The sequence below is a fragment of the Globicephala melas genome, chromosome 6 (assembly GCF_963455315.2).
Source record: "Globicephala melas chromosome 6, mGloMel1.2, whole genome shotgun sequence".
Classification (NCBI taxonomy): Eukaryota; Metazoa; Chordata; class Mammalia; order Artiodactyla; family Delphinidae; genus Globicephala; species Globicephala melas.
Genome location: NC_083319.1, coordinates 103,504,905 through 103,528,701, shown reverse-complemented (window position 1 = coordinate 103,528,701; position 23,797 = coordinate 103,504,905). Strand labels below are relative to the sequence as shown.

At 46.5% G+C, this 23,797-nt stretch overlaps 1 long non-coding RNA gene across 3 annotated transcripts in view; it reads right to left on the bottom strand.

The window, feature by feature from the left end:
* LOC132597509 (uncharacterized) overlaps positions 1-19,710 on the bottom strand; it is a 47,332-nt gene extending 27,622 nt beyond the window's left edge. For 2 of the 3 annotated variants that reach the window (XR_009564402.1, XR_009564404.2), the window contains exons 1-3: positions 18,991-19,710; positions 17,786-17,873; positions 15,460-15,594 (exon numbers count right to left, since the gene is read on the bottom strand). This is a non-coding gene — a long non-coding RNA (uncharacterized lncRNA). The remainder of the gene's footprint in view (positions 1-15,459; positions 15,595-17,785; positions 17,874-18,990) is intronic. The other variant, XR_009564403.1, reaches the window with a different exon arrangement.
* Positions 19,711-23,797: the final 4,087 nt, after the last annotated feature.

The window sequence follows — 23,797 nt, the reverse complement described above, 5'->3', positions numbered from 1 at the left end:
GTAAATCAACTATACTTCAATAAAATTAATTTAAAAAAATTTTTAAAAATAAAAATGAGGAAACCAAGATTCAGCAGTCACCCAGTGGGTAAATGACAGGGTTGGAATCTGACCCCAGATCCTGGCCTCAAAGCCCACGGTCTTTCCCTACTATACTAAAGCATATGAGGGGGAGGGATAGATTGGGAGTTTGGGATTGACATGTACCCACTGTTGTATTTAAAACACAAAACCACAAGGACCTACTCTATAGCACAGGGAACTCTGCTCAATACACTATAATAACCTAAATGAGAAAAGAATTTGAAAAAGAATTTTTTTTAACTATTAAAAAGACAAAATAAAATAAAACATCTGAGAAGTCAGCTAAAGCGGATCCTGGGGACCACAGGGGCTCCAGGGCAGGTACTAATCCTTAGAAGGCAGTCTAGAAAGAGAAAAGCCATTCCCCTCTAACTATAGGACCCAAGTACTCGAGAGTCGCCAGGGCAGAAAGCTAAGGGCTGACCATTAACAATAATATCTCAATGGTTGAGTTATAACGTGGGGCTGCAGCTGCTTGAATTCCTCCTGCCTCAGGTCTGGACTCAACTGTGATTTATAATCTGCCCACTATGTGTCTTCCTTACTAAGCTGTGAGTTCCTTAAGTGTTCTTTGTGTCCACAGCTGGTGGCGCAGCACCTGGCTCCACCAGGGGTAGGCGCTCCGTAAATGATGGTGGGATGTGTGAATGAATGAATGGATGAATGAGTCCTTAATTGAGGGGCAGCATGGCAGAGACTACTTAATCAGGCAGTGACTGAGCAGGCAAGGTATCAAGGGGAAGCTAGAGTCCCCCAGTCCACCGCAGGAACTTCAGCGATCCCTGGTTAGAATTCTCTACTAGGATTCTTTGTACTTCTGAGTGGGTTTGACCACTCAGTTTTTTAAACCCACACACACTTGGATTATTAAATAAACACAAAGTTTATTTTTTTTCCTACAAATTTAAGGGTGAATTGACTTAATTTTTCACTTCACTCGCTTTTTATATGTGGCGGGGGGACGGGGGGGTGGGGGATGGGCACCGTACACAGTGTTAGAGAAGGACAAGGGAAAGCTCTGGGCTTCTCAGAAGCAACCAGTTCATTGCTTATCCAAGGCCACAAAAAGCCTGGATTCCTAGCATCCTCCTTCTGAGATGTTCCCATGGAAACCATGCTTGGGCTATTCTTGCACAAGGGCAACTTCTAGCACAGTCAGCCCTGGCTCCTGAGAGAATGTAGCGCCTGAGGTAGGAACCAGCAGACAAATTGTGAGAAGGGAAAAGCAAAAAGATTGCTGCTCTACAACCAGAACATACAGCTTCCTCTTCCCTCCTCCCACCCCCACTTTCCCAGGCACTCCGATGGGAAATGTGGCAGCCCCTTAATGACATGAAGCACAGACCTCCCCTGGCCTGAGTGATGGGACAAACAGGCATGTGCCAGGGAAGGCTACAATGTAAATTGCACCCTGTCCTGTCAGCGGCGGAAATGAGACGGGGCTGAGGGGCAGAGAAGGAATCTTGCACAGAGCAATGAATTTGATGCCTTCTGCCACGTGGTCTGATGGTGACCAGGTATAACCAGGACAAGAGGGAAATGATGCTGCTTCCCTGGACAGGGAGACGATATCCATCCCAGCCATCGCCCCACTCCTGGTCCACTGGTTAGTCGTTAAGGCAGGAGCCACTGGAGTTGCCACCTTCGTTCCTAATGTCAGCTCCTTATCTGCTTCCACGCCACCTGCTAGGTGTGTGACATTGGGACACTGCCTGACCTCTCTAAGCCTCTGCTCCCTTATCTGTCAAATGAGGGTAATGAGATCGGATGCGTAAGGTTCTTGCAAAGGAGGTGATATATGGGAGGTCCTCACCGTATCTCTATAACTGTTTATACGGCACACGCTCAAGCATAAGTTAGACTCTATTGGCAGGATGCAGGGATATCTTGTAGGACATCGGGAGGGGAATAGACCCAGGCCCCTTAAGGGCCCGGAACCAGGAACTGGGACTAAGCGGTCTCTTGTCTCTTGCGCTTTAGACTCTCCGCCTCTATCTGCTCATCAGCTTGCCCCGCCTCTCTGTGTGCAGGGGAGAAATGGTCATGCCAGCCGTGACTCCACATAGCCTTCTGACTCATGAGCTCAATATGGGCTAGAAGAGCCTCTGTGCCAGCTGCCAGTTCCAGGAAAATTGTCTCATTCACCCACGCTCAGTCAGGGTTCCCCGCTCTGGTCCATCAGGTGTGACCAGACAAAGCCTGAGGTCACCTCTCTCCCTTTCGCAGTGGGGAATCTCAGAGAAGGGAGCACAGAATGAACAGGCACCCAAAGTATTCTCTGCTTCCTCAAAGTCCTCCTCGGTGGAATTCTCCAAAAATCTCTGTGCAGATGACTCAGCAGGAGGCTGTGGTCCAGACTTTCTCCTAATATATACCCTGTCCTGCATAAGACAGGCTGCGAGCTCCTGGGAGAAACAGAGGGGCCCCACGTGCGCCCATCACGTGGTCACATCATCCGTATGTGAAAGGAGTCAGACAAAGCCGAACTCAGGAACCTCCTTCCTGCTGGTCTAATGTAGGGTGCGGAAATTCAGATCTCACAAATGTGTCCAGATTTTAGCCTCTGGAATATTGAGAGCTTCCCTGGAGCTCTAATGAATGGTGATGATGTAAAACACAAGCTGATGTAAAATATTTCCAGCCTAGTTGCATGCTGGGAGAAAGAAGCATTATTTTATTATACTGGATCTTTTCCCACAAAGTCAAAAGCCATTCTCCCTTGCTGAGTTTAATAAGATTCATCTGTCACCTGGGTTAGAGTCGCTCACGTTTTGGGGCAATTTTTTATCTGTGTTATTATGCCAGCCTCAGAAGAAGGTAGCCCGGAGGATCAATTAGTCCTGTATTGAGAATCCCCTAGGGAAGTGATTCATTCAGTCACTCATTCATTTGACAAATATTTATCGAGTGCCTGTTAGGAGGGTGACAGTGTATTAAGCACTGGATAAAATGGTGGGCAACAGCAGGAAAAATCCTCAGTCGCACGGGGTTCACAGTCTAATGGTGAAACGGGCACTGTGAAAACCGCACAATCAAATCACACCTGTGACAGGCGTTCCGCGGGAGAGAGAACCTGTGTTGTAAGAAGGGGGTCTGTCCCGCTCAGGAAGTTGGCTTCTTTGCCAAGTGATGCTTGAGCTGAGTGATGAATGCTGAGTAGGTGTTCCCAGGAGTCGAGGCGAGGAAAAGGATTGTGACTGGACAAAAGTGCACGTGCCGATGAGTGGAGTGGGGAGTGAGGGTTGTGCACACCTATTAGAATGGCTAACGTCCAAAAAGCCAACCATACCAAACGTTGACAGGGCAACAGGAACTCTCATTCATTGCTGGTGGGAATGCAAAATGGTACAGCCACTTTGGAAGACAGTTTGGGAGTTTCTTACAGAACTAAACAGAATCTTATCATACCATCCAGCAGTTGTGCTCCTTGGTGTTTATACCCAAATGAGTTTAAAACATATGTCTACACGAAAACCTGCACGCGGATATTTACAGCAGCTTTATTCAGAATTGCCAAATCTTGGGAACAACCAAGATGTCCTGCAGTGAGTGAGTGGATAAACTGTAGCACATCCAGACAATGGAATATTATTTGGTGCTAAAAAGACATGAGCTATCAAGCCATGCAAAGACTTGGAGGAAACTCAAATGCATATTACTGAGTGAAAGAAGCCAATCTAAAAGACTTCATACTATATGATTCCAACTATATGACATTCTAGAAAAGGCAAAATTAAGACAATAAAAAGTCAATGCTTGCCAGAGATTGGGCCGATGGCAGTGGGGGATGGAGGGAGGTGGGAGGAGAGAAAAGAGTGATGAATAGGGGAAGCACAGGAAATTTTTAGGGCAGTGAAACTAATCTGTATGATACTTTGAAGGTGGATACATGTCATTATACATCTGTCCAAACCCGTAGAATTCTTTGTACAACATGGGAAAGTGAAACATGATATAAACTATGGACTTTCGTTAATCATAGTGTATCAGCTTTGTTTCATTAATTGTAACAAATGCACCATACCAATGCAAGATGTTAATAACAGAAGTAACTGTAGGGGGGAGGGGTAGTATATGGGAACTTTCTGTACTAGCTGCTCAATTTTGCTGTAAATCTAAAACTTCTAAAACATATTAGTTGAAAAAAAGAGAGCAAACGGACAATGTTTATTTCTGTATGATAAAAGTGACATCATTTTCTTTCGTATTTGACTATAATCCCATAATTTCAACCTAAGGTTTCATTCTTTATTTTTAAAATTGTTAATTACATGATTGATACATAAATACTTCCTTCTTGAAAATATGTGAAACACTACAGAAGGAGTTAGAGTCAATCCCATTCCATTCTGGAATGGTAACCATAGATAATTTGGTGAGACACCTTCTGGGTAGTCTCTGTGCCTCTTCTCTGGATATACATATACCAATGCACAGTTGTTTTACTTGGAAATGCGTTCATCTAGAAACTTTCTTTAAAGTGACTTAAAGGGGGGTTTGATTTGACTCACACTCCAAGAATTCTGGACGTGAGTTGGTCCTAGAGTTAGCCCAGAAGCTCAGTGACATTAGGTGACACCACTGTCTTGATGATTCCCAGGAGCTTTTATTCCTGTTTGCGACCTCGTGTCTACAAGATGCCTGTACCCTTCCAGGGGTCCACCTGCTATATCTCCGTGTTCAAGGTGGGATGAAGAGGAGAGAACTGCTATATCTGATCTTTTGATCAGGAAAGCAAAGATTTCCAGAAACCTACCAATAGGCTTCCATATGTTTCACTTGCCAAATGTGTCCCATGGCCACCTCTAGATGCAGTGGAAGCGGAAAGGTAAATGTTTAACTGTTCCAACCATCCAAGGGGATGGCACCGAAGAGGCAGTCTGACAGCTGCTTTGGGATCTATCAACAGCTGTGTCTGACCGAACTGCTAATTTTTTAGTTTGTATATGTTTTTCAAACAATAGTGTATGTCTTAGAGATTCTCTGTCAGTAATTTTAGACCGTTTTTTAAAAACCCAATCTGAGAGACTTTTAATACAATATTTAAACCCATTTTCATTTATTGTAATTATCGATGTACTTAAATTTGTTCCTGATTATCTTTTATGTTTTATACTTACCATGCTTTCTTGTTCTTTATTGTATTTCTTTTCTGACTTTTATTGGATTGCATTTGTCTTCTAATGATTTCTACATTATTATTCTATTTTTCTACGGATATCCTTTAACTTGAAACTCAGTTTTTTCCTATCAAAATCTAGTGCTGATGAGAATATACATCACTACCCGAAATGGGTAGAGGGGAACTAATGACTAAGCTTGGAGGCCCTCCTTATTAAGGATATATTTGCTGTCATTTCGTGGGATTTGGGATAGGAGAAGAAGCAGATGCATGCACTCCCTATGCCATTTTGATCCAATCTTTCTTCTTTATATTATAAGGGGAAAAGCAACTGAGAAAATTATTTCAAAACTAAAAGGTGAGAAGAAAGCAGAAGATGATGCTCAAGGAGAAGGGATGGGTTAGTGATGGGAAAATTTTAGGGTGCAGTTTAGGGGGATTGGAGCTTTTCTAGGGCAACTCAAACTACCCTGTGAAGCTAAATTTCTCTTCCAAGCATATGTTCAGCATTCCTTGTTGTGTCTGGTTTGACACTGGCCAGAAAGAAATGAAAATATAGAGCCTGAAGAGTTAGATGACAGGCTTACTCTCAGGCTAAAGGATCAAGGCCAGAGGCAAGGGGCCGAGTCCCATTTTGAGAGTCACCAGGAATTACCAAGACTGGAGCCAAAGAAAGGCTGTATGTTGATTATTTTAATCAGGTACAGTAAACATGCAGGCACGAAAATGACCATCATGAAGAAAGAAGTCTTTATACTCAGACACCCCTAAAAATAGGCTATATGACATGCCACGCAGGGCCACATGGGGAAGCACCAGGGTCGGTCAGGGGGCAGAGGGAATGAGAAAGAAAGAGCCTTTACTGTGGTTTTTGCAGGAGAGGCAAGGCAGGGGAAGCAGGCTTAGGATGGGCTAGTTTGAATAACTTCAGCAGGCTCTGGGTCACAGGCATCGTCCCTAGTTGTCTAGCACCTGGCCCTGGGATGATTAGGGCAGGCAGACATTGGCTCAGAGGGTGAGAGCAGATGAAGAAGGTGGTTGGAGGGCTGGGGTCTGGATTGGTTGGATTGCTTATGAAAGGGGCACTTGCAGGCATGTCTTTACTAGCTCTAGAAATTGCCCAGACTGGAAGGGACAGTCTCTCCAGGATCAGCAAGCCCTAGATGTCAATGCATCAGAAAATATCAATACCAAAAATTGAAAGGCATGATTTATACGAAAGTCTCAGCTCAAATCGGGAATTGAGGATCAGGGATCACCAACAAGATCAAGGTGCTGACAAACTGGAAGATAAGAAATGGTTGCGTGGGACCCACTGTTCTCTAAAAAGGACCTTAGGGATGCTTTCAAAAGGCTGCCCGCTAATAAGCTAACATCAGCCTTCTATCTTACGTCTAACGTTTTAAAGGCAATTCCTCACGTTCAGAAGCGGAAAAATGTGTCCCAGCTGGAATATCTTACGTCTCAGTTTCCCCACGGCTCACACAAAAAATAAGGGCAAGTCACTGTCCCAAAGATTTTTCTTAATTAGTGAATTTACAGGAAAAAACCTTCACAAGGATAAAACATTGACATTACCTTTAACTGTTACACTTAGCACTTCATCGCCATTCCAATGAATAAAATCACGATCTCCTCAACTATTCCAGGAAAACCCAGACCTAACTCATCTTGCTCCTCTGTGTACATGGCAGTCTGGTTGCCATTAGGTAGTGGATGGAACCACCTCCCCTGCTTCCGAGCTTCCGAGAAGGCAGAAGTGACGGGAAGCTGCCAGGCCTGCAGATGCCAATGTGCAAATCCACCAAAGTGGACCAGCCACGTCCCCTGGGATTGCCAAGTCTGCCAAATCCAGCTGAGACGTTACACAGAGTCCATCGGTGACCGGAAACCCGGCCAGCCTAGAGCCAAACGCGTCTGGTCTAATGAAAAGGCCTTTGGCTGGTGGCACTACATGCAACAAGTACAATCATCTGCGATGGCTGAGAAACTCCCTCATTCCCTTCTTCTGCAGTCTTGGCCGCTGAACTCGGTCCAGAACAAAGAAATGCTGAAGCAGCAGAACAGCTAGGACCCAGGGTTTCCAATTCATAGAGGGCAGGAGAAAGCCGGCTCGGTCAATTCCTTCTCAGCTTCCCATCAGGGAGAGAGGCGACCAAGCCCACGGCTGGGGATTCTCACCTATTTTTATAACCATCAAACATTTGTACAGCCCCTCCGAGCCAGGCACCGGGCAAGGCACTGTGGGCCATGCAAAGAATAAACTCCAGGGGCTTCCCTGGTGGTCCAGTGGTTAAGACTCCACGCTGCCCCTGCAAGGGCACAGGTTCGACCCCTGGTCAGGGAACTAAGATCCCTTATGCTGTGCAGGATATGTTAATTAGCTTGATTGTGGTGATTATTTCACAATGCATAGGTATTTCAAAACATCCAGGGAATTCCCTGGAGGTTCAGTGGTTGGGACTCTCTGCAACCTCACTGCCGACATCCCGGGTTCAATCTCTGGTCGGGGAACTATGATCCCACAAGCCACGTAGCACAGCCAAAATTTTTAAAAAAGAATAAACTCCAGGCTCTGCCCTTCAAGAACTCATGGCCCAGAAAGGGGATAAGGTCAGCACCTGAGGCTGGGACAGACAGAGAAAGAGAGTCAGAAAAGGCCTCATGGGGGAGCAAGGAGACCCGCCCCAAACCAGCAACCACCTACTGCTGGTTGGACCACACTGTGCTGGAACAAACCACCACCCTCGGGAATTCGGCCTAGTCAGGGGAGCAAAGGAAGGAATGCACCCAAACACTTCCCCGCCAATGCTGTAGGTTCAGTACCTACCACACGTACGGTGCACAGAAATAGCACAGCGGAGCACCTGAGCTGGGTTTTTAAAACACAGGAAGGATTTCAACAGCGCAGGGAGGAGGGAACATCAGTGTTCTTGCCAGAGGGGGCAGTGGATGCCGAGGCAAAGAGGCGAGGATGCTCAGGGTACATGCAGCTGAGCTCAGCAGAAAGAGCAGCTATGGGAGGGCCTTGAAAACCAGAGTGCAGAGGACAGATGTAGTCAATGGATCCATCAGCCATTTTTTTAAAAATTGGGGTGAAAAGCACATAAAATTTATCATCGTAACCATTTTTAAGGGTACAGTTCAGTCGCGTTAAGTATATTCACACTGTTATGACATGGGTCTCCAGAATTTTTTCAGCCTGCAAATCTGAAACTCTGCACCCATGAAACAACTACCCTATCCTCCCCCCATTCCCACCCCGGGCAACTCCCATGCTACTTTCTGCCTCTATGAATTTGGCTATTCTAGGTACCTTATACGAGTGGAATTATACAGTATTTGTCTTTTTGTGACGGGCTTATTTCACTTAACAGTATCTTCAAGGTTCATCCATGTTATAACCTGTGACGGGATTTTCATCTTTCTTAAGGCTGAATAATATTCCATTGTGTGTATATACCACATTTGTTTATCCACTCATCTGTCAATGGATACAGGCAGGTTGCTTCCACCTTTTGGCTCTTGAGAATAATGCTGCTACGAATATGGGTGTACAAATCTCTGAGTCTTTGCTTTCAATCCTTTTGGATATGAAGTGGGATTGCTGGATGATACGGTAGCTCTATTTTTAATTTTTTGAGGAAGCACCACACTGTTTTCCATAGTGGTTGCACCATTTTACATTCCTGCCAACTGGGCACGAGGGCTCCAATCTATCGACATCCTCGGCAACACTTGTCATTTTTTGTTTTTTCGATAGTCGCCATTCTAGTGTGTGTGAGCATCCTTCAGTCATTTTTGAGTAGGGGCATGATGGAGTCAGAGCTACATGTTGGAGGTTGTCTCTGGCAGCAGCAAAGTCAAGAGGCAGGAGATGGTCAAGGCTTTGGCAATGGTCAGAGTGTAGGGAGGGACTCCTGACCAGGGCTGGTGGTAAAGGAAAGAAGCAGCTAGACTCAGGGGAGGCAAGAGACAGGGAAGAGCTAGACGGGACTCAAGTTTCAAGCACAAAAGACGGAGAAAATAGTGATACAATGAGAAAAACAGGAAGCTGGGATGGAGGGCTGCTTGTGGGGAGGTTCTGAGATCGGGCAGGTGCCCGCAGGCGCGAGGTTTGTTGTCAAGGCAGGGCTGGTGCCCTGAAGACAGCTCAAGGCTAGACACGATCATGATGTCGTTCCTAAGGCACTTTTATGTATATGATCCCCTCCGTGCTCATGACACCTGGTGAGGTGAGTCCAAGCAGGTGTCATTTCCACCAGCTGAGCAATGAGAAAGTATAAATGACAAGCCAAGACCACATGGCATATCAGACAGAATCAGAGCCTGGGTAAGCTCCTGAGTCTGGTTCTATTCCCGTGGCCTCTTTCCTTGAGATAAGACTTGTCCAGGAGCATGGAGGGCTCAATCAGTGGAAGACACATTCATCCGACAAATATTCTTTAAGTGACTGGCAGTGTACTAGGTGTTGATTTACTAGTTATTAAAATCACATAGACATGATCCTCCCATCATGAAGCCTATATTCTTGTAGATGACATAGTAAACGAGTAGGCCTTCTGACAGTTTTCCTAGAAGCCCAAAGAATTCCTCAGGAGAAGTGTCCCAAGGCGAATCTTTGCCTCCAGAACGGAAGCTGCTCTGCCAGGTCTGTCATGTTAACTCAAGATGGACCACGTGCAGACTTAACGCACCGTATCCAAGACAACAGCAAAGGAGGGCATTGCCTAGAATGAGTCCTTAAAATATCTAGGCACAAAAGGTACTTCTGGTTGACTTTCAGGGAAAACATTATTCTTTTCTCTCTATTCTCTTTTTCTTTTACTCAAAACTCATCAGCAAAAGTCTGTCTTCTTCACTCAGTACCAATAATCCATGTCTACAGAAGAGGTTGCCAGCATACCCACGTTCACAGCAGCATTATCCACGACAGTCAAGAGGTGGGGCCACCTACATATCCGTCAACATGAACGGGTAAACAAAATGTGATACATACGCACGCTGGAATGCTATTCAGCCTTGAAAAGGAAGGAAATACTGACACGTGCTACAATATGGATAAACCTTGGAGACATTATGCTAAGCGAACTAAGCCTGTCACAAAAAGACAAATATGGCATGATTCCACTTACGTGAGGTACTTAAGAGTAGCCACATTAAGAGAGACAGAAAGTAGAATACTAGTTACCAGGAGCTGGGGGAAGGGAAAATGAGAGTTATAAGAATGGGTACAGAGTTTCAGTTGGGGAAGATGAAAAATTTCTGGAGATAAATGGTGGTGATGGATATTGTGAACGTATGTACTACCACTGAACCATATACTTAAAATGACTAAAATGATACATTTTATGTTTTGTATATTTTATCACTATACATACATATTTTTAAAAAAAGGTTTCAGGCTTCCCTGGTGGCACAGTGGTTAAGAATCCGCCTGCCAATGCAGGGGACACGGGTTCGAGCCCTGGTCCGGGAAGATCCCACATGCCATGGAGCGGCTGAGTCCGTGCGCCACAACTACTGAGCCTGTGCTCTGGAGCCCGCGAGCCACAAATACTGAGCCCGCGTGTCACAACTACTGAAGCCCGTGCACCTAGAGCCCGTGTTCCACAACAAGAGAAACCACCATGATGAGAAGCCCGCGCACCGCAACGAAGAGTAGACCCCACTCGCTGCAACTAGAGAAAGCCTGAGCTCAGCAACGTAGACCCATCGCAGCCAAAAATAAATAAGTAAAATAAATATTTTAAAAATAAAATTAAAAATTAAAAAAAGGTTTCCATGCTGCCAGTAGGAAAGCTGGCAAACAAACCTCTTCTCCATCTTGAGGGACTTAGTCTCATCATCTTTAATAAGTGGGGCTGACTAGAGGCTTCTGGGTCTGCGGTCTGATGTTTCCATGGTAACCACAACAAGCAGATGCCTGGCGAGCAGGATTTCACCATCAAAGCAACAGGGTTCACCTTACTGGTCTCCCTCCCATCCGCTCCATTCTCTAAATTGCTACACAGAGAGCTAAAAATCTGTCGGATGTGCCTCTCTCCCTCTCACGACATCACTCAGGTGCTCTGAAGCTCAGTTATTCCAGCATGCCATGCTGGAGTTTATTCCCACATGCTCTTCTCTCCATTCTAGAACACCCTGTCCTTCTCATGCCCCACTCCCCCAGCATGTTCCTTTACTAGCTCTTCCCTCTCTTTCCAATTCTTCAGGGCTCAGCTGCCATGTCCCTTCCTCCAGGAAGCCTCCCTCTCCTGACTGCCCGGATGGCATTACATCCTCTGTTACATGTTCCCATGGCACCCTGCCTCCTCCCAGGGGAAGACATTCATGGAACAAACCACAGTGAGGGTGAGGGTGAGAGAAGTAGGCAGTAAGAGAGGGGAGAGTCATCCCAGATGCCTTTTATTAAAATTAGAGAGAAGCCTGTGAGCATTAGGGACTTTGGACTCAGAACCCATCAGACCGGAAACCCCAGATCTCCTTCTCGGGAGTTGTGTGACCGTAACCAAGTTACTTAACTGCTTCAAGTCTGTTTCCTCTTCTGCAAAGCTGAGATAAAATTTCCTAACTCTCAGGGCTGTTGAAAAGTTGAAGGGAAGTGGCATATCCCAGCAGCTCTAGTCTGGGGTCATTCCCCGCCAGTCAAACGTCCTCAGCCCTCCTTACCTAATACCTGATTTCCTGCCTGCACTCTGCTTCCTCCCCAGCTCAATTCCCAGACTGCAGCCAGAGCATCTTTCTAAACTGCACAAGTGATAACCCTCTGCTTGCCTGGAGTCATTCTCCATTGACTCCAGGAGAAAATCTACACTCATAGTTGGTCCCCTGCTGTGCTCTCTGGCCTCATATTTCTCTACTGCCCCCTACGGCCTGAGTTCTAGCCACACGGAGTTTCAGCTCAGGCTCTCTCCTGCCTGTGGGTCATCGCACCCATTTCTTCCTCCATGTGAAACACCATCCGCAATCCCACGCTTTGCCTGACAACACTTACTTGTCCTCAGGTCACTTCTGTGAAGCCCCACCCGGCCTCTACCGCTTGCATGCACAGCCCCATAGAACTCTATGATTTTCATCGTCCTGCCCGTTATTGCATTTTTTGTGTGCATTACAATTTTTTTTCAAACTGGCTTTACCAGTTTCATTAATGTATAATTGACATACAATAAACTGCACACATTTAAGTATACAATTTGATTAGCTCTGACATGTACACACCCGTGAAAGAATCACCACACTCAAGATAATAAATTTAGGGACTTCCCTGGTGGTCCAGTGGTAAAGAATACGCCTTACAATGCAGGGGACGCAGGTTCAATCCCTGGTCAGGGAACTAAGGTCCCACATGCCACGGGGCAACTAAGCCTGAGCGCCACAACGACTGAGCTTGCGCGCCTCAACTACAGAGTCTGCTTGCCATGAACTACAGAGCCTTCGTGCCCTGGAGCCTGTGCACCACAACTAGAGAAGAGAAAACTCGCGCACCACAACTAGAGAGAAGCAATGAAGAGCACGCACGCCTCAATGAAGATCCCGTGTGCCGCAACTAAGACCCAATGCAGCCAAAAAATAAATAAATAAATCTTTAAAAAATGATAATAAATTTATCTATCAGCCCCTCAAATTTCTTTGTTGTCCTCTGATAATCTCTTCCTCCTGCCCTCTCCAACCCTTCTCTCATTTTCAGGCAACCACCGATTGGCTCTGTCACCATATATTAGTTAGCATTTTCTAGAATTTTATATAAATGTAATCATACACTATATGATCTCTTTTCCCTGGCTTTTTTTACCCAGTGTAATTATTTTGAGATTCATCCATGTAACAGCAGTAGTACGTCCTTTTTTTATTGTTGAGTAGTATTCTACTGTATGCATATAATACAGTCTGTTTATCCATTTATCTGCTGATGGACATTTGTGTTGTGTCCTGTCTGTATGAGTGTATGCTTTCATTTCTCCTGGGTAAATATGTAGAAGTGCAATGGCTGTATTATATGGCAGAATATGTTCAACTTTTTTAACAAACTGTCAAACTGTTTTCCAAAAGGGGTTGTACCATTTTACATTCTCACCAGTAAAGTATGAGAGTTCCAATCACTCTACATTCTTGTCAGTACTTGGTATGGTCAATGCTTTTAGTTCTAGCCATTGGAATAGGTGTATGATGGTGTCTCTTATTGTGGTTTTAAGTTGCATTTTCCTAATGATTAATGATGCTGAGCATCTTTTCACGTGCTTATTTGCCATCCACACATCTTGTTTGGTGAAGTCTCCAAGAAATTTTAAAAGAAAACAAATTGTAAAAACTAAACCTGTTAGGGAAATCTTTTCATGAACGTAATTTCTACTCTTTACTCCACTATTTAAAGTGGAATATCTATAATTTTTCACATTTAAAAATTGTGGTAGGGCTTCCCTGGTGGGGCCGTGGTTGAGAGTCCGCCTGCCGATGCAGGGGACACAGGTTCGTGCCCCGGTCCGGGAGGATCCCACGTGCCGCGGAGTGGCTGGGCCCATGAGCCATGGCCGCTGAGCCTGCGCGTCCGGAGCCTGTGCTCCGCAACGGGAGAGGCCACAACAGTGAGAGGCCCGCGTACCGCAAAAAAAGAAATTGTGGTAAAATATACACAACATAAAATTTACCACTTTAACTGTTTTTAAGTGTACAGTTCAGTGGCATTAAGTACATTCACATTGTCGTGCAACCATCACCACCATCCGTCTCCAGAACTTTTTTCATCAACCCAAATTGAAACCCCCTACCCATTAAAAACTAACTCCTCGTTTCTCCCCACTCCTCCCAGCCCCTGGCAACCAACATTCTGCTTTCTGTCTCTATGAACTTGACTACCCTGGGCACCTCAAATGAATCAGACAACACTTGTCCTTTTGTGACTGACTTACTTCACTTAGCATAACGTCTTCAAGTTCATCCATGTTGTAGACGTGACAGCATTTCCCCCTTTTCAAGGCTGAATAATATTCTTTTGTATGTATATACCACGTTTTGTTTATCCATTCACCCATCAGTGACCACTTGGGTTTGCTTCCGCTTTTTGACTATTGTGAATAACGCTGCTATTAACATGGGTATACAGATGTCTGAATCCCTTATTAATTGCATTTTTAATTTTTAAATGTAATTTTAATTAATTGCATTTTAATGGTTGTATACTACATTGCCTACAACAGTGCCTGACACACAGCAAGCATTTAATAAATATATATGAAATTGACAGCTAGACAAGCGAATGCATGAGTGAATCCCAAATTGGATATCAACTCAGACAGAGCTGTATCATTTGTCCTGTGGGTGCCAGTCCCAGTGTCCTGATGTCAGGATGCTGCATCAGTTAAGAAACTGATCTCTTTGGATCCCATCCAAGAAGGGAGGAAAACACTTCCCCGGCTTTAATTTGTCACCCTTGCCTCTGCTTGATGTCCCACGGGAGGCTCAGCTGCCTGAGGTCTCTGGGTTAGTCACAAGATACTCACTCGGGGGGAGGCATAGCTGAGGCTATTCTTTCCTCTGAGACATCTGAGGAACTACTCACTACATTCTGTCCCATGGAATAATAATGACATTAAAAGCTAACATTTTTGTGTGCTTACCCTGGGCCGGTGCTTTAGAAGCATTAACTCATTTAATTGTTAAGTAACCCTGAATTAGGCACTGTAAGACTCCTCACTTCACAAAACAAAAAGCAAAAGCACAGACAAGTTCATTAACTTGCCCATGGTCACCCAGCTAGTAAATGGCAGAGCCAGAGTTTGAATCCAGGCACTCTTGACTCCAGAACCTACCAGGCAGAAGAAAAAGGCACAACCAACCACTCAGGCTGAGAGCAGTTTTCATTTAGTTACATTGAAGTTAAGCAGAGTCCCTCTAAAATGTTTCTGTCTAAGCCTGAATAATATTTATCGAATACATTTTGGAAAACACATTAAAAAATGTTAAGTCAGGGCTTCCCTGGTGGCGCAGTGGTTGAGGGTCCGCCTGCTGATGCAGGGGACACGGGTTCGTGCCCCGGTCTGGGAAGATCCCACATGCCGCGAAGCGGCTGGGCCCGTGAGCCATGGCCGCTGAGCCTGCGCGTCCGGAGCCTGTGCTCCGCAACGGGAGAGGCCACAACAGTGAGAGGCCCACGTACCGCGAAAAAAAAAAAAAAGTTAAGTCAAATAATCCCACCAAAAAGATAACCACTCAACATATTGGATGTTTCCTCCCCGTTTCTTCTCCTTACTTACATACTTGAATTTTGCTGATATGATGAGTGTCTTCATTCTCTTAAGAAAGAGGCAACAGTCCCCCCGTCTTGATACATCTGCCATTGGCACCCATTCCTCCTGCTTAATTCTCTTCTATAGGTCTCCACTGTATTCCTGCCAAATGATGCAAAAGAAGGGGAACGTTAATTTGTAGTAATAATGATGGCCTTTGACACTGAGTGCTGGCAAGCTCTGTGCTGAGGAAGCACTTCTGTATGTTATCTCATGTAGTTCTCACCGTAGCAGAACTGTATTAGATGGGCACATTAAGCTCATTTTACTGATGAGGAATCTGAGACTAAAAATTTAGCATGTGCCTCTTCCTCTTACCTTTACATTCCTGAATAACTTGGTCCTAAAGCCATTGCGTGAAGCCTAGAAAAACAGGTGTCCACATGGGGGTTGGAGGGGTTTAGACTGGGATGTCGGGCCTCCACTTCACCCCAAGCAGGTGGAAAGGACATCTGCATGAGGCTAGAAGGGCAGCTAAATCTGATACTGAGCAAGACCCTGTGGGGCTCCTGGGCACAAAAGCCTTTCTTGTCCCCCATTTCTTTGATTACAGGAATTTGCTTCACTCAGCCTCCATGACTTTCCCTGAGTTCCAATAGGCAGGTTCAAACAGTTGTTGATCAGGGAAGGGAGGGGTTGGGAGACAAGGGAGGACCAGTCAAGAGAAACAATAGTGCAGCCTTGGGGCAGGGTCCTGGTTCCCCCTCAAGGGATACACATAACAATATCTTTGAGATGTTTTGCAGATACTGAAGCCCCAGCTAAGTGGAGAAGTTAACGGTTGACAATGGTATGCTGCCCACAAGCATGTAGACCCCAGACCCGGTTGGAACCAGAAGGTTTATGATGCCGACTCCCACTTACCTCCCCACCAACCAGTCAGAAGATTGTCCATGAGCTGATCATGCCCTCTTTGAACCATTACTATAAGTCTCCTCACTACCCCCTCCAGGTCAGGACACATGGTTTTGAGGGCATTAGCCCACTATGGCCCCCTTTGCCTGACAAAGCAATAAAGCTATTCTTTTCTACTTCACCCAAAACTCCGAGATTCAATTTGGTGTTGGGGTACAGAGGATGGATTTGGCTTCAGGTTCAGGGGGTGACAGTGTGAGGTCCCAGACACTGAGGAGGGTGGAAGAACCCACGGGGGTATTAAGGAGTGCCCCAGTGTGGGATGTTAAAACCCAAGCATGTGGAGGACAGAGTCCAAGCAGGAAGGAGGGGGTGTGGCACAGAATATCAGATCCTGAAAAGGGTGAGGAAGGCGACTGTGTGTGAGTGAGGTGCTGGAGTTCAAGGGGGTGAGGATGTCATCCATAGAGGGAAGGGGTACCTGTGGCAGTGGGAATCAGTTACATAAAAAGGGGGTGATCAGTAAGTAGCCATATTACAGATAATGTAAACCAGATTTCTCCCTGTTGGAGAAAAGAGTTACAAATAAAGAAAGGGAGGAAACTAGAATGAATCTTTTGATGCCAGACTGGAACTGGAGGTATTGGTGTGAGCTCATTCTTTTCACCAGTACCTTTCAATATAGAAATAAATACATATGTACAGATGCAAATATACAAATGTATCCTCGTGTATATCCCTAGCTCTGTCCACTGAGAAAGCACGGGAGTTGCAACACTCCAACTGTAACAAGCACACCTACCACCCTAATCTTGGTTTCTAAATCATTCTCTGCTAAAAAGAATTGGTGCTGCTAGGACAAACGGCTCAGAGTACAAAATGTGCCTAGAATATTCTTATACTATTCTTACAAGAAGTAAGGAAATGCTTAAAGGTTGATGGGAACATTTCAAAAGGACATAAATGCAGATATACCTGGTAGCATATCTGCCACCAGGAAACTCACATTTCAGATAAGGAGCTAAGATTCAGAAACATAAAACAGTGGCAGGCACTCATTATCATATATAAACACGTGAAATGACTCTGAATGCTATTTGAGCTCACAGAACAAGGCTGGACCTGTCAGGGAAGGACTGGAGATGGAGGTGGGGCTGCACTAAACCCTGAGGATGAGAAGGATTGACTGCAGTGGGAGAGAATATTCTAGGTGTGTGCATGCCCACCTCCTGAGAGCAGGTATAAAGATATAAATGAGCTTGCTGAAGAGAGGGGCAGAGGTAATGCTAAGAAGGACGCTGGGCAGGAGACAATGGCCTGGCCACAATGAAGAGGGGCCTCACTCAGAGTTGCCACTAGGTTTCACTGGGTATTTCAGCGACATCAAGAGCTGACTGCTCAGCCTCCCATTATGTAAATCTCTGCGGAAAGAGCTTACCTCCAAGAATGAGCCTGTCATCAAAGCAGAGCCCACCTGGAGAAGGAAACGAAGGTGGGAGCCAGGTTCAGGAGCGTTGGGTTGACTACTGCTCGTAGGAGAGAGGAAAGAAGGTGCACTTATTTGCACTTATGGCCACATTCTGTGGCTCAGCCCTGACTGTCCCATTACTCAAGCTACTTCCTAAATCACAGTCCCACAAGGGGAAGCTTCACCTGTCCTGGCCATTGTCCAGGGCATTCACACAGCCCACCCTGCCCCTGTCATGGGAGTGTCATGACATCTCTCCCTGCCAAGTCCGCCACACCTCTGTACCTTCCTCCTCCCCTCCCTTTGGGCTCTTCCACCCTCCCCACCAGGCCCTTCCATGTTGCCTCAGCCATGCCAGAGCACTGATCTCACTGGGAGGCTGCACCCACTCCCATGCCACAAAAATGACCGTCCCACCCACCACTGCCTTGTCGTGGGAGGAGCTATTTAAGATGGCACCTAACCTAAGGGAAGCTAAACAGCCGGTATTCTCACTCCCGGGATACAGGTGGAGAAACTGAGTCATGGAAACTCCTTGCCAAGGCCTTCTCAACTCCTCCGCGACTCAGCGAGGTCAAAATTCCACAAAGCCCAACGCACAAAGGCCAGTCACCCAGCCCTGGCTTTATCATGGACACGGGGCCTGGCTGGTGCCAGAGGTTTGGCCCAGGGCTCAGCAGTGACAGCTCTGGGATCCCCCGCCTCTCAGATCTATGACTTTGAATCCTGAACCCAGCATAGACTTGCAAATCAAGGAATTCTGGCTGAAGATAATCTGCATGGTTCTATATCCCTTTGAGAGAGAGAAAGTCACCAGCTGTGTGTGTCTGTCCATTCTAATACAATCAGTACCCGTAAACTCCCTCTGTCGTGCTAGGTAAGGATCCCCCACAAAGCCTAAGCAAGTTGAGACCATAGTCCTAAGGGGTGTGCATCTCAGAAGCAGACGGTGGCTCAGGCCAGGCGCCTATCCTTTTGACTCTTAAGACATCTATTCTGTTGAACTCTATTTGGCTCCTAGCTGTGTTTGTAAAATGTCCAGCAAAGCCTCACAAGTTCACTTTCTTCTCCTTCCAGGAGGGAAAAGGACTAAGTTTATTAAGCAGAGCCATGCTGGGAACTGCTCTAGTTTCACATACATTATAAATCTTCACAACAGTGAGCTACTGTCTCACCTACAGATGAGGACTTGAAGGCCCAGAAGGGAAGGGCTACCTCCGCGGGTCACTCCGCAGGCACTGGACGGGCCGGGACCTTTCCGGCTCGCCTCGCACTCCTCCAGCCCTCGACCCCAGCAGGCCCGTGCCCCCATCATCGCATTCGCTCGGCCTGGAGCACCCACATCTCCACTGGCCAGATCGCCCCCGTCTTTCAAGGCTCACGCCTCCTCCGCCCTGACCCTCGCAAACCCCGAGGTCAGACCCCCTTCAAGGGGCCTCTGCCCTTTGAGAGGGGGACCCCTCTCCCGGGGTCCTCATGGTGACCTTGTACTCCAGTTCCACAGCCCACAAACCCGCACCACGCCCACGGGAGGTCCCGCTGTGGGTCACCGAGAAACCCCACCTCTCCGCCCCGCCAACTAGCGCCGGGGACACGACCCCGACGTCCCTCGCCTCCCACGCGGGGCAGCAGCCAAGGGAGGGAAGGGCGGCGGCTGTGAGAACAGCCGGCCCGGGAAGAAGCCACATGCCCAGATACGTGGTGTGACCGGAAACCTCCTGGCGCGGCGACGCAAGGCGCCAAAGCTCTGCGGGCGGCTGCAAACCCGCCCCCGGCCTGACGCCCCCGCGGGCCCTTCCTTCTCCCGCGCCCCCTCCTCCTGCAGCTCAGGCTCTGCCTCTTCCCCTACTGGACCAGAGAGGATTCACCAGGGACACTGTCCTCAGTGGGACGCGGCGACCCGGCCCTGACCAGGCCGCAGCAAGGCGCCCCCATCCCCCATACTCCCCTCCCCATCCAGGCCCTCCGCCCTCTTCCCACCCCGCCCCTCCCCTCCCACCCCGTCACTCTCTCCCTCCTCTCCTCCTCCCCGCCCCACCCCACCCTCTCCCCTCTTCCTTCCGCCCCTCTCCCCCTCCTCTCCATCCTGTCCCTGTCCCCCTCTTCCCCCCCACCCCGCCCAGCCCCGCGACCAGTCCGCTCCCTTTCCGCCCCGCCCTCTCCGCGGCCCCGGTATCCCGCGCACCCGCGGCGCAGTCTCCCGGGCTCCGCGCGTCATCGCTCGTCCCACCTCCCGCCCAGCCAATCAGTCCTCTCCTCCACACCAGGCCTGCCCTACCCGGGGAAACCTGTGGCCGCAGATGCAGAATCGAGTACGTCGTGTGCAATAACCTGGCGAGAGGGCAATTCCAAGTGCAGAAGAAACAGGAAGACGGCTGGGGGAAAGGGGGAGTCCAGACATCAATCATTTAGCCGCAATCCGCGAGCTGAAGTTAGTCCAGTGTGTTTAGCAGTCTGTCACTTACAAAATGCTTTCCTACAAATGTTCTCTCTCAGTCCTCAAAACAACCCGGTGAGGCGGATGTTATCTCCTTCTCACAACGGAGGAATGGACAGGGTGGCGAGACCAAGTAACTGCTCCAAGGTCCCAGGCTGGGCGGCGGAGCCCGGCTCGGTCAGACGCGGATCCAGGCCGGACTCCACGTCTTCCTGCTCCGAAACTGAGGGCCAGTGGAGGCACAGGTGATTCTCTCGCTCTGCCCCGTTTGAGATCCACTTGCCTGGAAGACTCTTCTAATAGTTTCGATGGTACAGGCGTGGAAAAACAGGGATGAGAGGAGGAACTTAGGGCGGGACGTTTAGGTAGAGGAAGCCGAGAGAAAAGGGTAAACCCGAAGGGTTGCTTTGGTATTTCTCCCGTTACTAGCCTGGCTAGTGTAAGGGGAGGGGCGGGGCGGGGTTGCATTTTAAAGAGAAAGTCTTGGGAGCTCTTATGGAGAGACAGAAACCCTGGGCAAGCAAGCTTTACTCGCCAGTGCCCCCGAGTTAGCACAGCGCACGGCGCTCCTAGCATCCCAGCGCCGGGAGATCTTGCAGCGCCGCCCAAATCGCCGCGCTCAAACAGCGCCGCCAGGGCACACCCAAAACAAAAGGCCTGGGATCAAGGCCGAGTGAGGATGAGTCGGCTTCTTCGGGAGCCTCCTGCACCTGCTAGCTCTGCCTTACAGTTTGCTGCAGCTTCTTCCTCCGCGTATCTGCGGAGCTCACGTCCTCTACTCCAAGGCCCCCTTCCCAGCGAGGCCTCCCGACCCCTTTCACTGTCTACTTTTTCTCCCTCGCATTTATCAGGGTGTAAGCAGTGCTTCTCCATCCGGAATGTGCCGATGCATCCACCTGGGAAACTTGTTACAACACAGATGCACATTCAGTTGATCCAAGGTGGGTTCCCACGTTTCTAACCCGTTCCCACCTTGTGCCTCTGGATCTGTGGGCGACCCTTTACATAGGAAGGACCTAAAACACTAGACCGTAGTTTTCATATTTATCTCGCTTTACGTTCTTTCACCCTGCACTAGAAGGTAAGTTCCAGGAGGGTAAAGATTTGGTTTATTTTGTTGCCTGCTCTACCTCAGCACCTGGAACCTGACACACAGTGGGCGAACATGGTTATTTATTGAAGGAAGGAAGGAGTGAATGAAATATAAGCCAAAAGATGATAAATCCAATGTCATACGAAGTGGAATTCAAGGTGAAAACTGTAAAAGGAACAAAGGAAATGGGGAAAAATACATTTTTTTGTATTTATTTTAAAAATGGGAGGAAATAACAGTCACAGACCCTTAGGTCTTGAGTAGTATGATATACTTATTTAAAGTAAAAACCATCCAAAGAACAAGGAAAATCGCAAATATCACGTTGAGTTTAGAAACTTTAACTCGTTCTGTCTTGGTCACATCTCATAGGAAAATGGTGACATAGAAGAACTGAAAAAAACATTAACTTGATATCAGAGCTCTGTATTTACTTTTTTATTGTGGCAAAATATACATAACATTAAATTTAGCATTTTAGCCATTTTTATATGTATGGTTCGATGACATTAAGTATGTTCACATTGCTATGCAACCATCACCACGATCCAGCCACAGAAATTTTTCATCTTCTCCAACTGCAACTCTGTACCCACTAAACTGTAACTCCCATTTCCCCCTTCCCCCCAGCCCCAGGCAACCCCTAACCTAATTTCTGCCTCTGAATTTGATTACTCTACCTACCTCACTTAAGTGGAATCTACAATATTTGTCCTGTGTCTGGCTTATTTCACTTAGCATAATGTTCTCAAGGCTCATCCATGTTGTAGCACATGTCAGAATGTCCTTCCTAGTTAACATTGAATAATATTCCATTTTATGTATATATCACATTTTGTTTATCTTTTCATTTGTGGATGGACACTTGGGTTGTTTCCACCTTTTGGCTACTATGATAATGATGTTATGAACATGGGTGTACAAATATCTGTTCAAGTCCCTGCTTTCAGTTCCTCTAGGTATATACCCAGAAGTGGAATTGCTGAGTCATATGGACCATTCCTTGTTTAATTTTTTGAGGAACCACCATACTGTTTCCCACAGCAGCTGTATCATTTCCCACATGCAATGCATAAGGATTCCAATTCATCTATATCCTTGTCTAAACTTGTTATTTTCTTTCTTTCTTTCTTTTTATAATAGCCATACTTTTGGGTGTGAAGTGGTGTCTCATTGTGGTTTTGATTTGCATTTTCCTAATGATTAGTGATGATGAGCATTTTTTCACATGCTTATTGGCCATTTGTATATCTTCTGTGGAGAAATGTCTATTCAAGTCCTTTGCCCATTTTTTCTTTCATCTTTATTGCAGTATAATTGCTTTACAATGGTGTGTTAGTTTCTGCTTTATAACAAAGTGAATCAGTTATACATATACATGTGTTCCCATATCTCTTCCCTCTTGCGTCTCCCTCCCTCCCACCCTCCCTATCCCACCCCTCTAGGTGGTCACAAAGCACTGAGCTGATCTCCCTGTGCTATGCGGCTGCTTCCCACTAGCTGTCTATTTTACGCTTGGTAGTGTATATATGTCCATGCCACTCTCTCACTTTGTCACGGCTTACCCTTCCCCATCCCCATATCCTCAAGTCCATTCTCTAGTAGGTCTGGGTCTTTATTCCTGTCTTACCCTTAGGTTCTTCATGACATTTTTTTTTCTTAGATTCCATATATATGTGTTAGCATACAGTATTTGTCTTTCTCTTTCTGACTTACTTCACTCTGTATGACAGACTCTAGGTCCATCCACCTCACTACAAATAACTCAATTTCGTTTCTTTTTATGGCTGAGTAATATTCCATTGTATATATGTGCCACATCTTCTTTATCCATTCATCTGTTGATGGACACTTAGGTTGTTTCCATCTCCTGGCTATTGTAAATAGAGCTGCGAGGAACATTTTGGTACGTGACTATTTCTGAATTATGGTTTTCTCAGGGTATATGCCCAGTAGTGGCATTGCTGGGTCATATGGTAGTTCTATTTGTAGTTTTTAAAGGAACCTCCATGCTGTTCTCCACGGTGGCTGTATCTATTTACATTCCCACCAGCAGTGCAAGAGGGTTCCCTTTTCTCCACACCCTCTCCAGCATTTATTGTTTCTAGATTTTTTGATGATGGTTTGCCCATTTTTGAATTGTATTGTTTGTTTTTTTGTTGTTGAGTTGTAGGAGTCTGTTACATGTTCTAGATATTAATTCCTTATCAGATATATGATTTGCAAATATTTTCTCCCATTTTGTAGGTTGCCTTTTCATTTTGTTGATACTGTCCTTTGAGGCACAAAAGTGTGTAATGTTGATGAGGTCTGATTTATCTAATTTTCCTTCTGTTATCTGTGCTTTTGGTGTCATACCCAAGAAATCATTGGCAAATTCCATGTCATGAAGCTTTTTCCCTATGTTTTCTTCTCAAGAGTTTTGTAATTCATTATTTTTAGGCTCTAATCT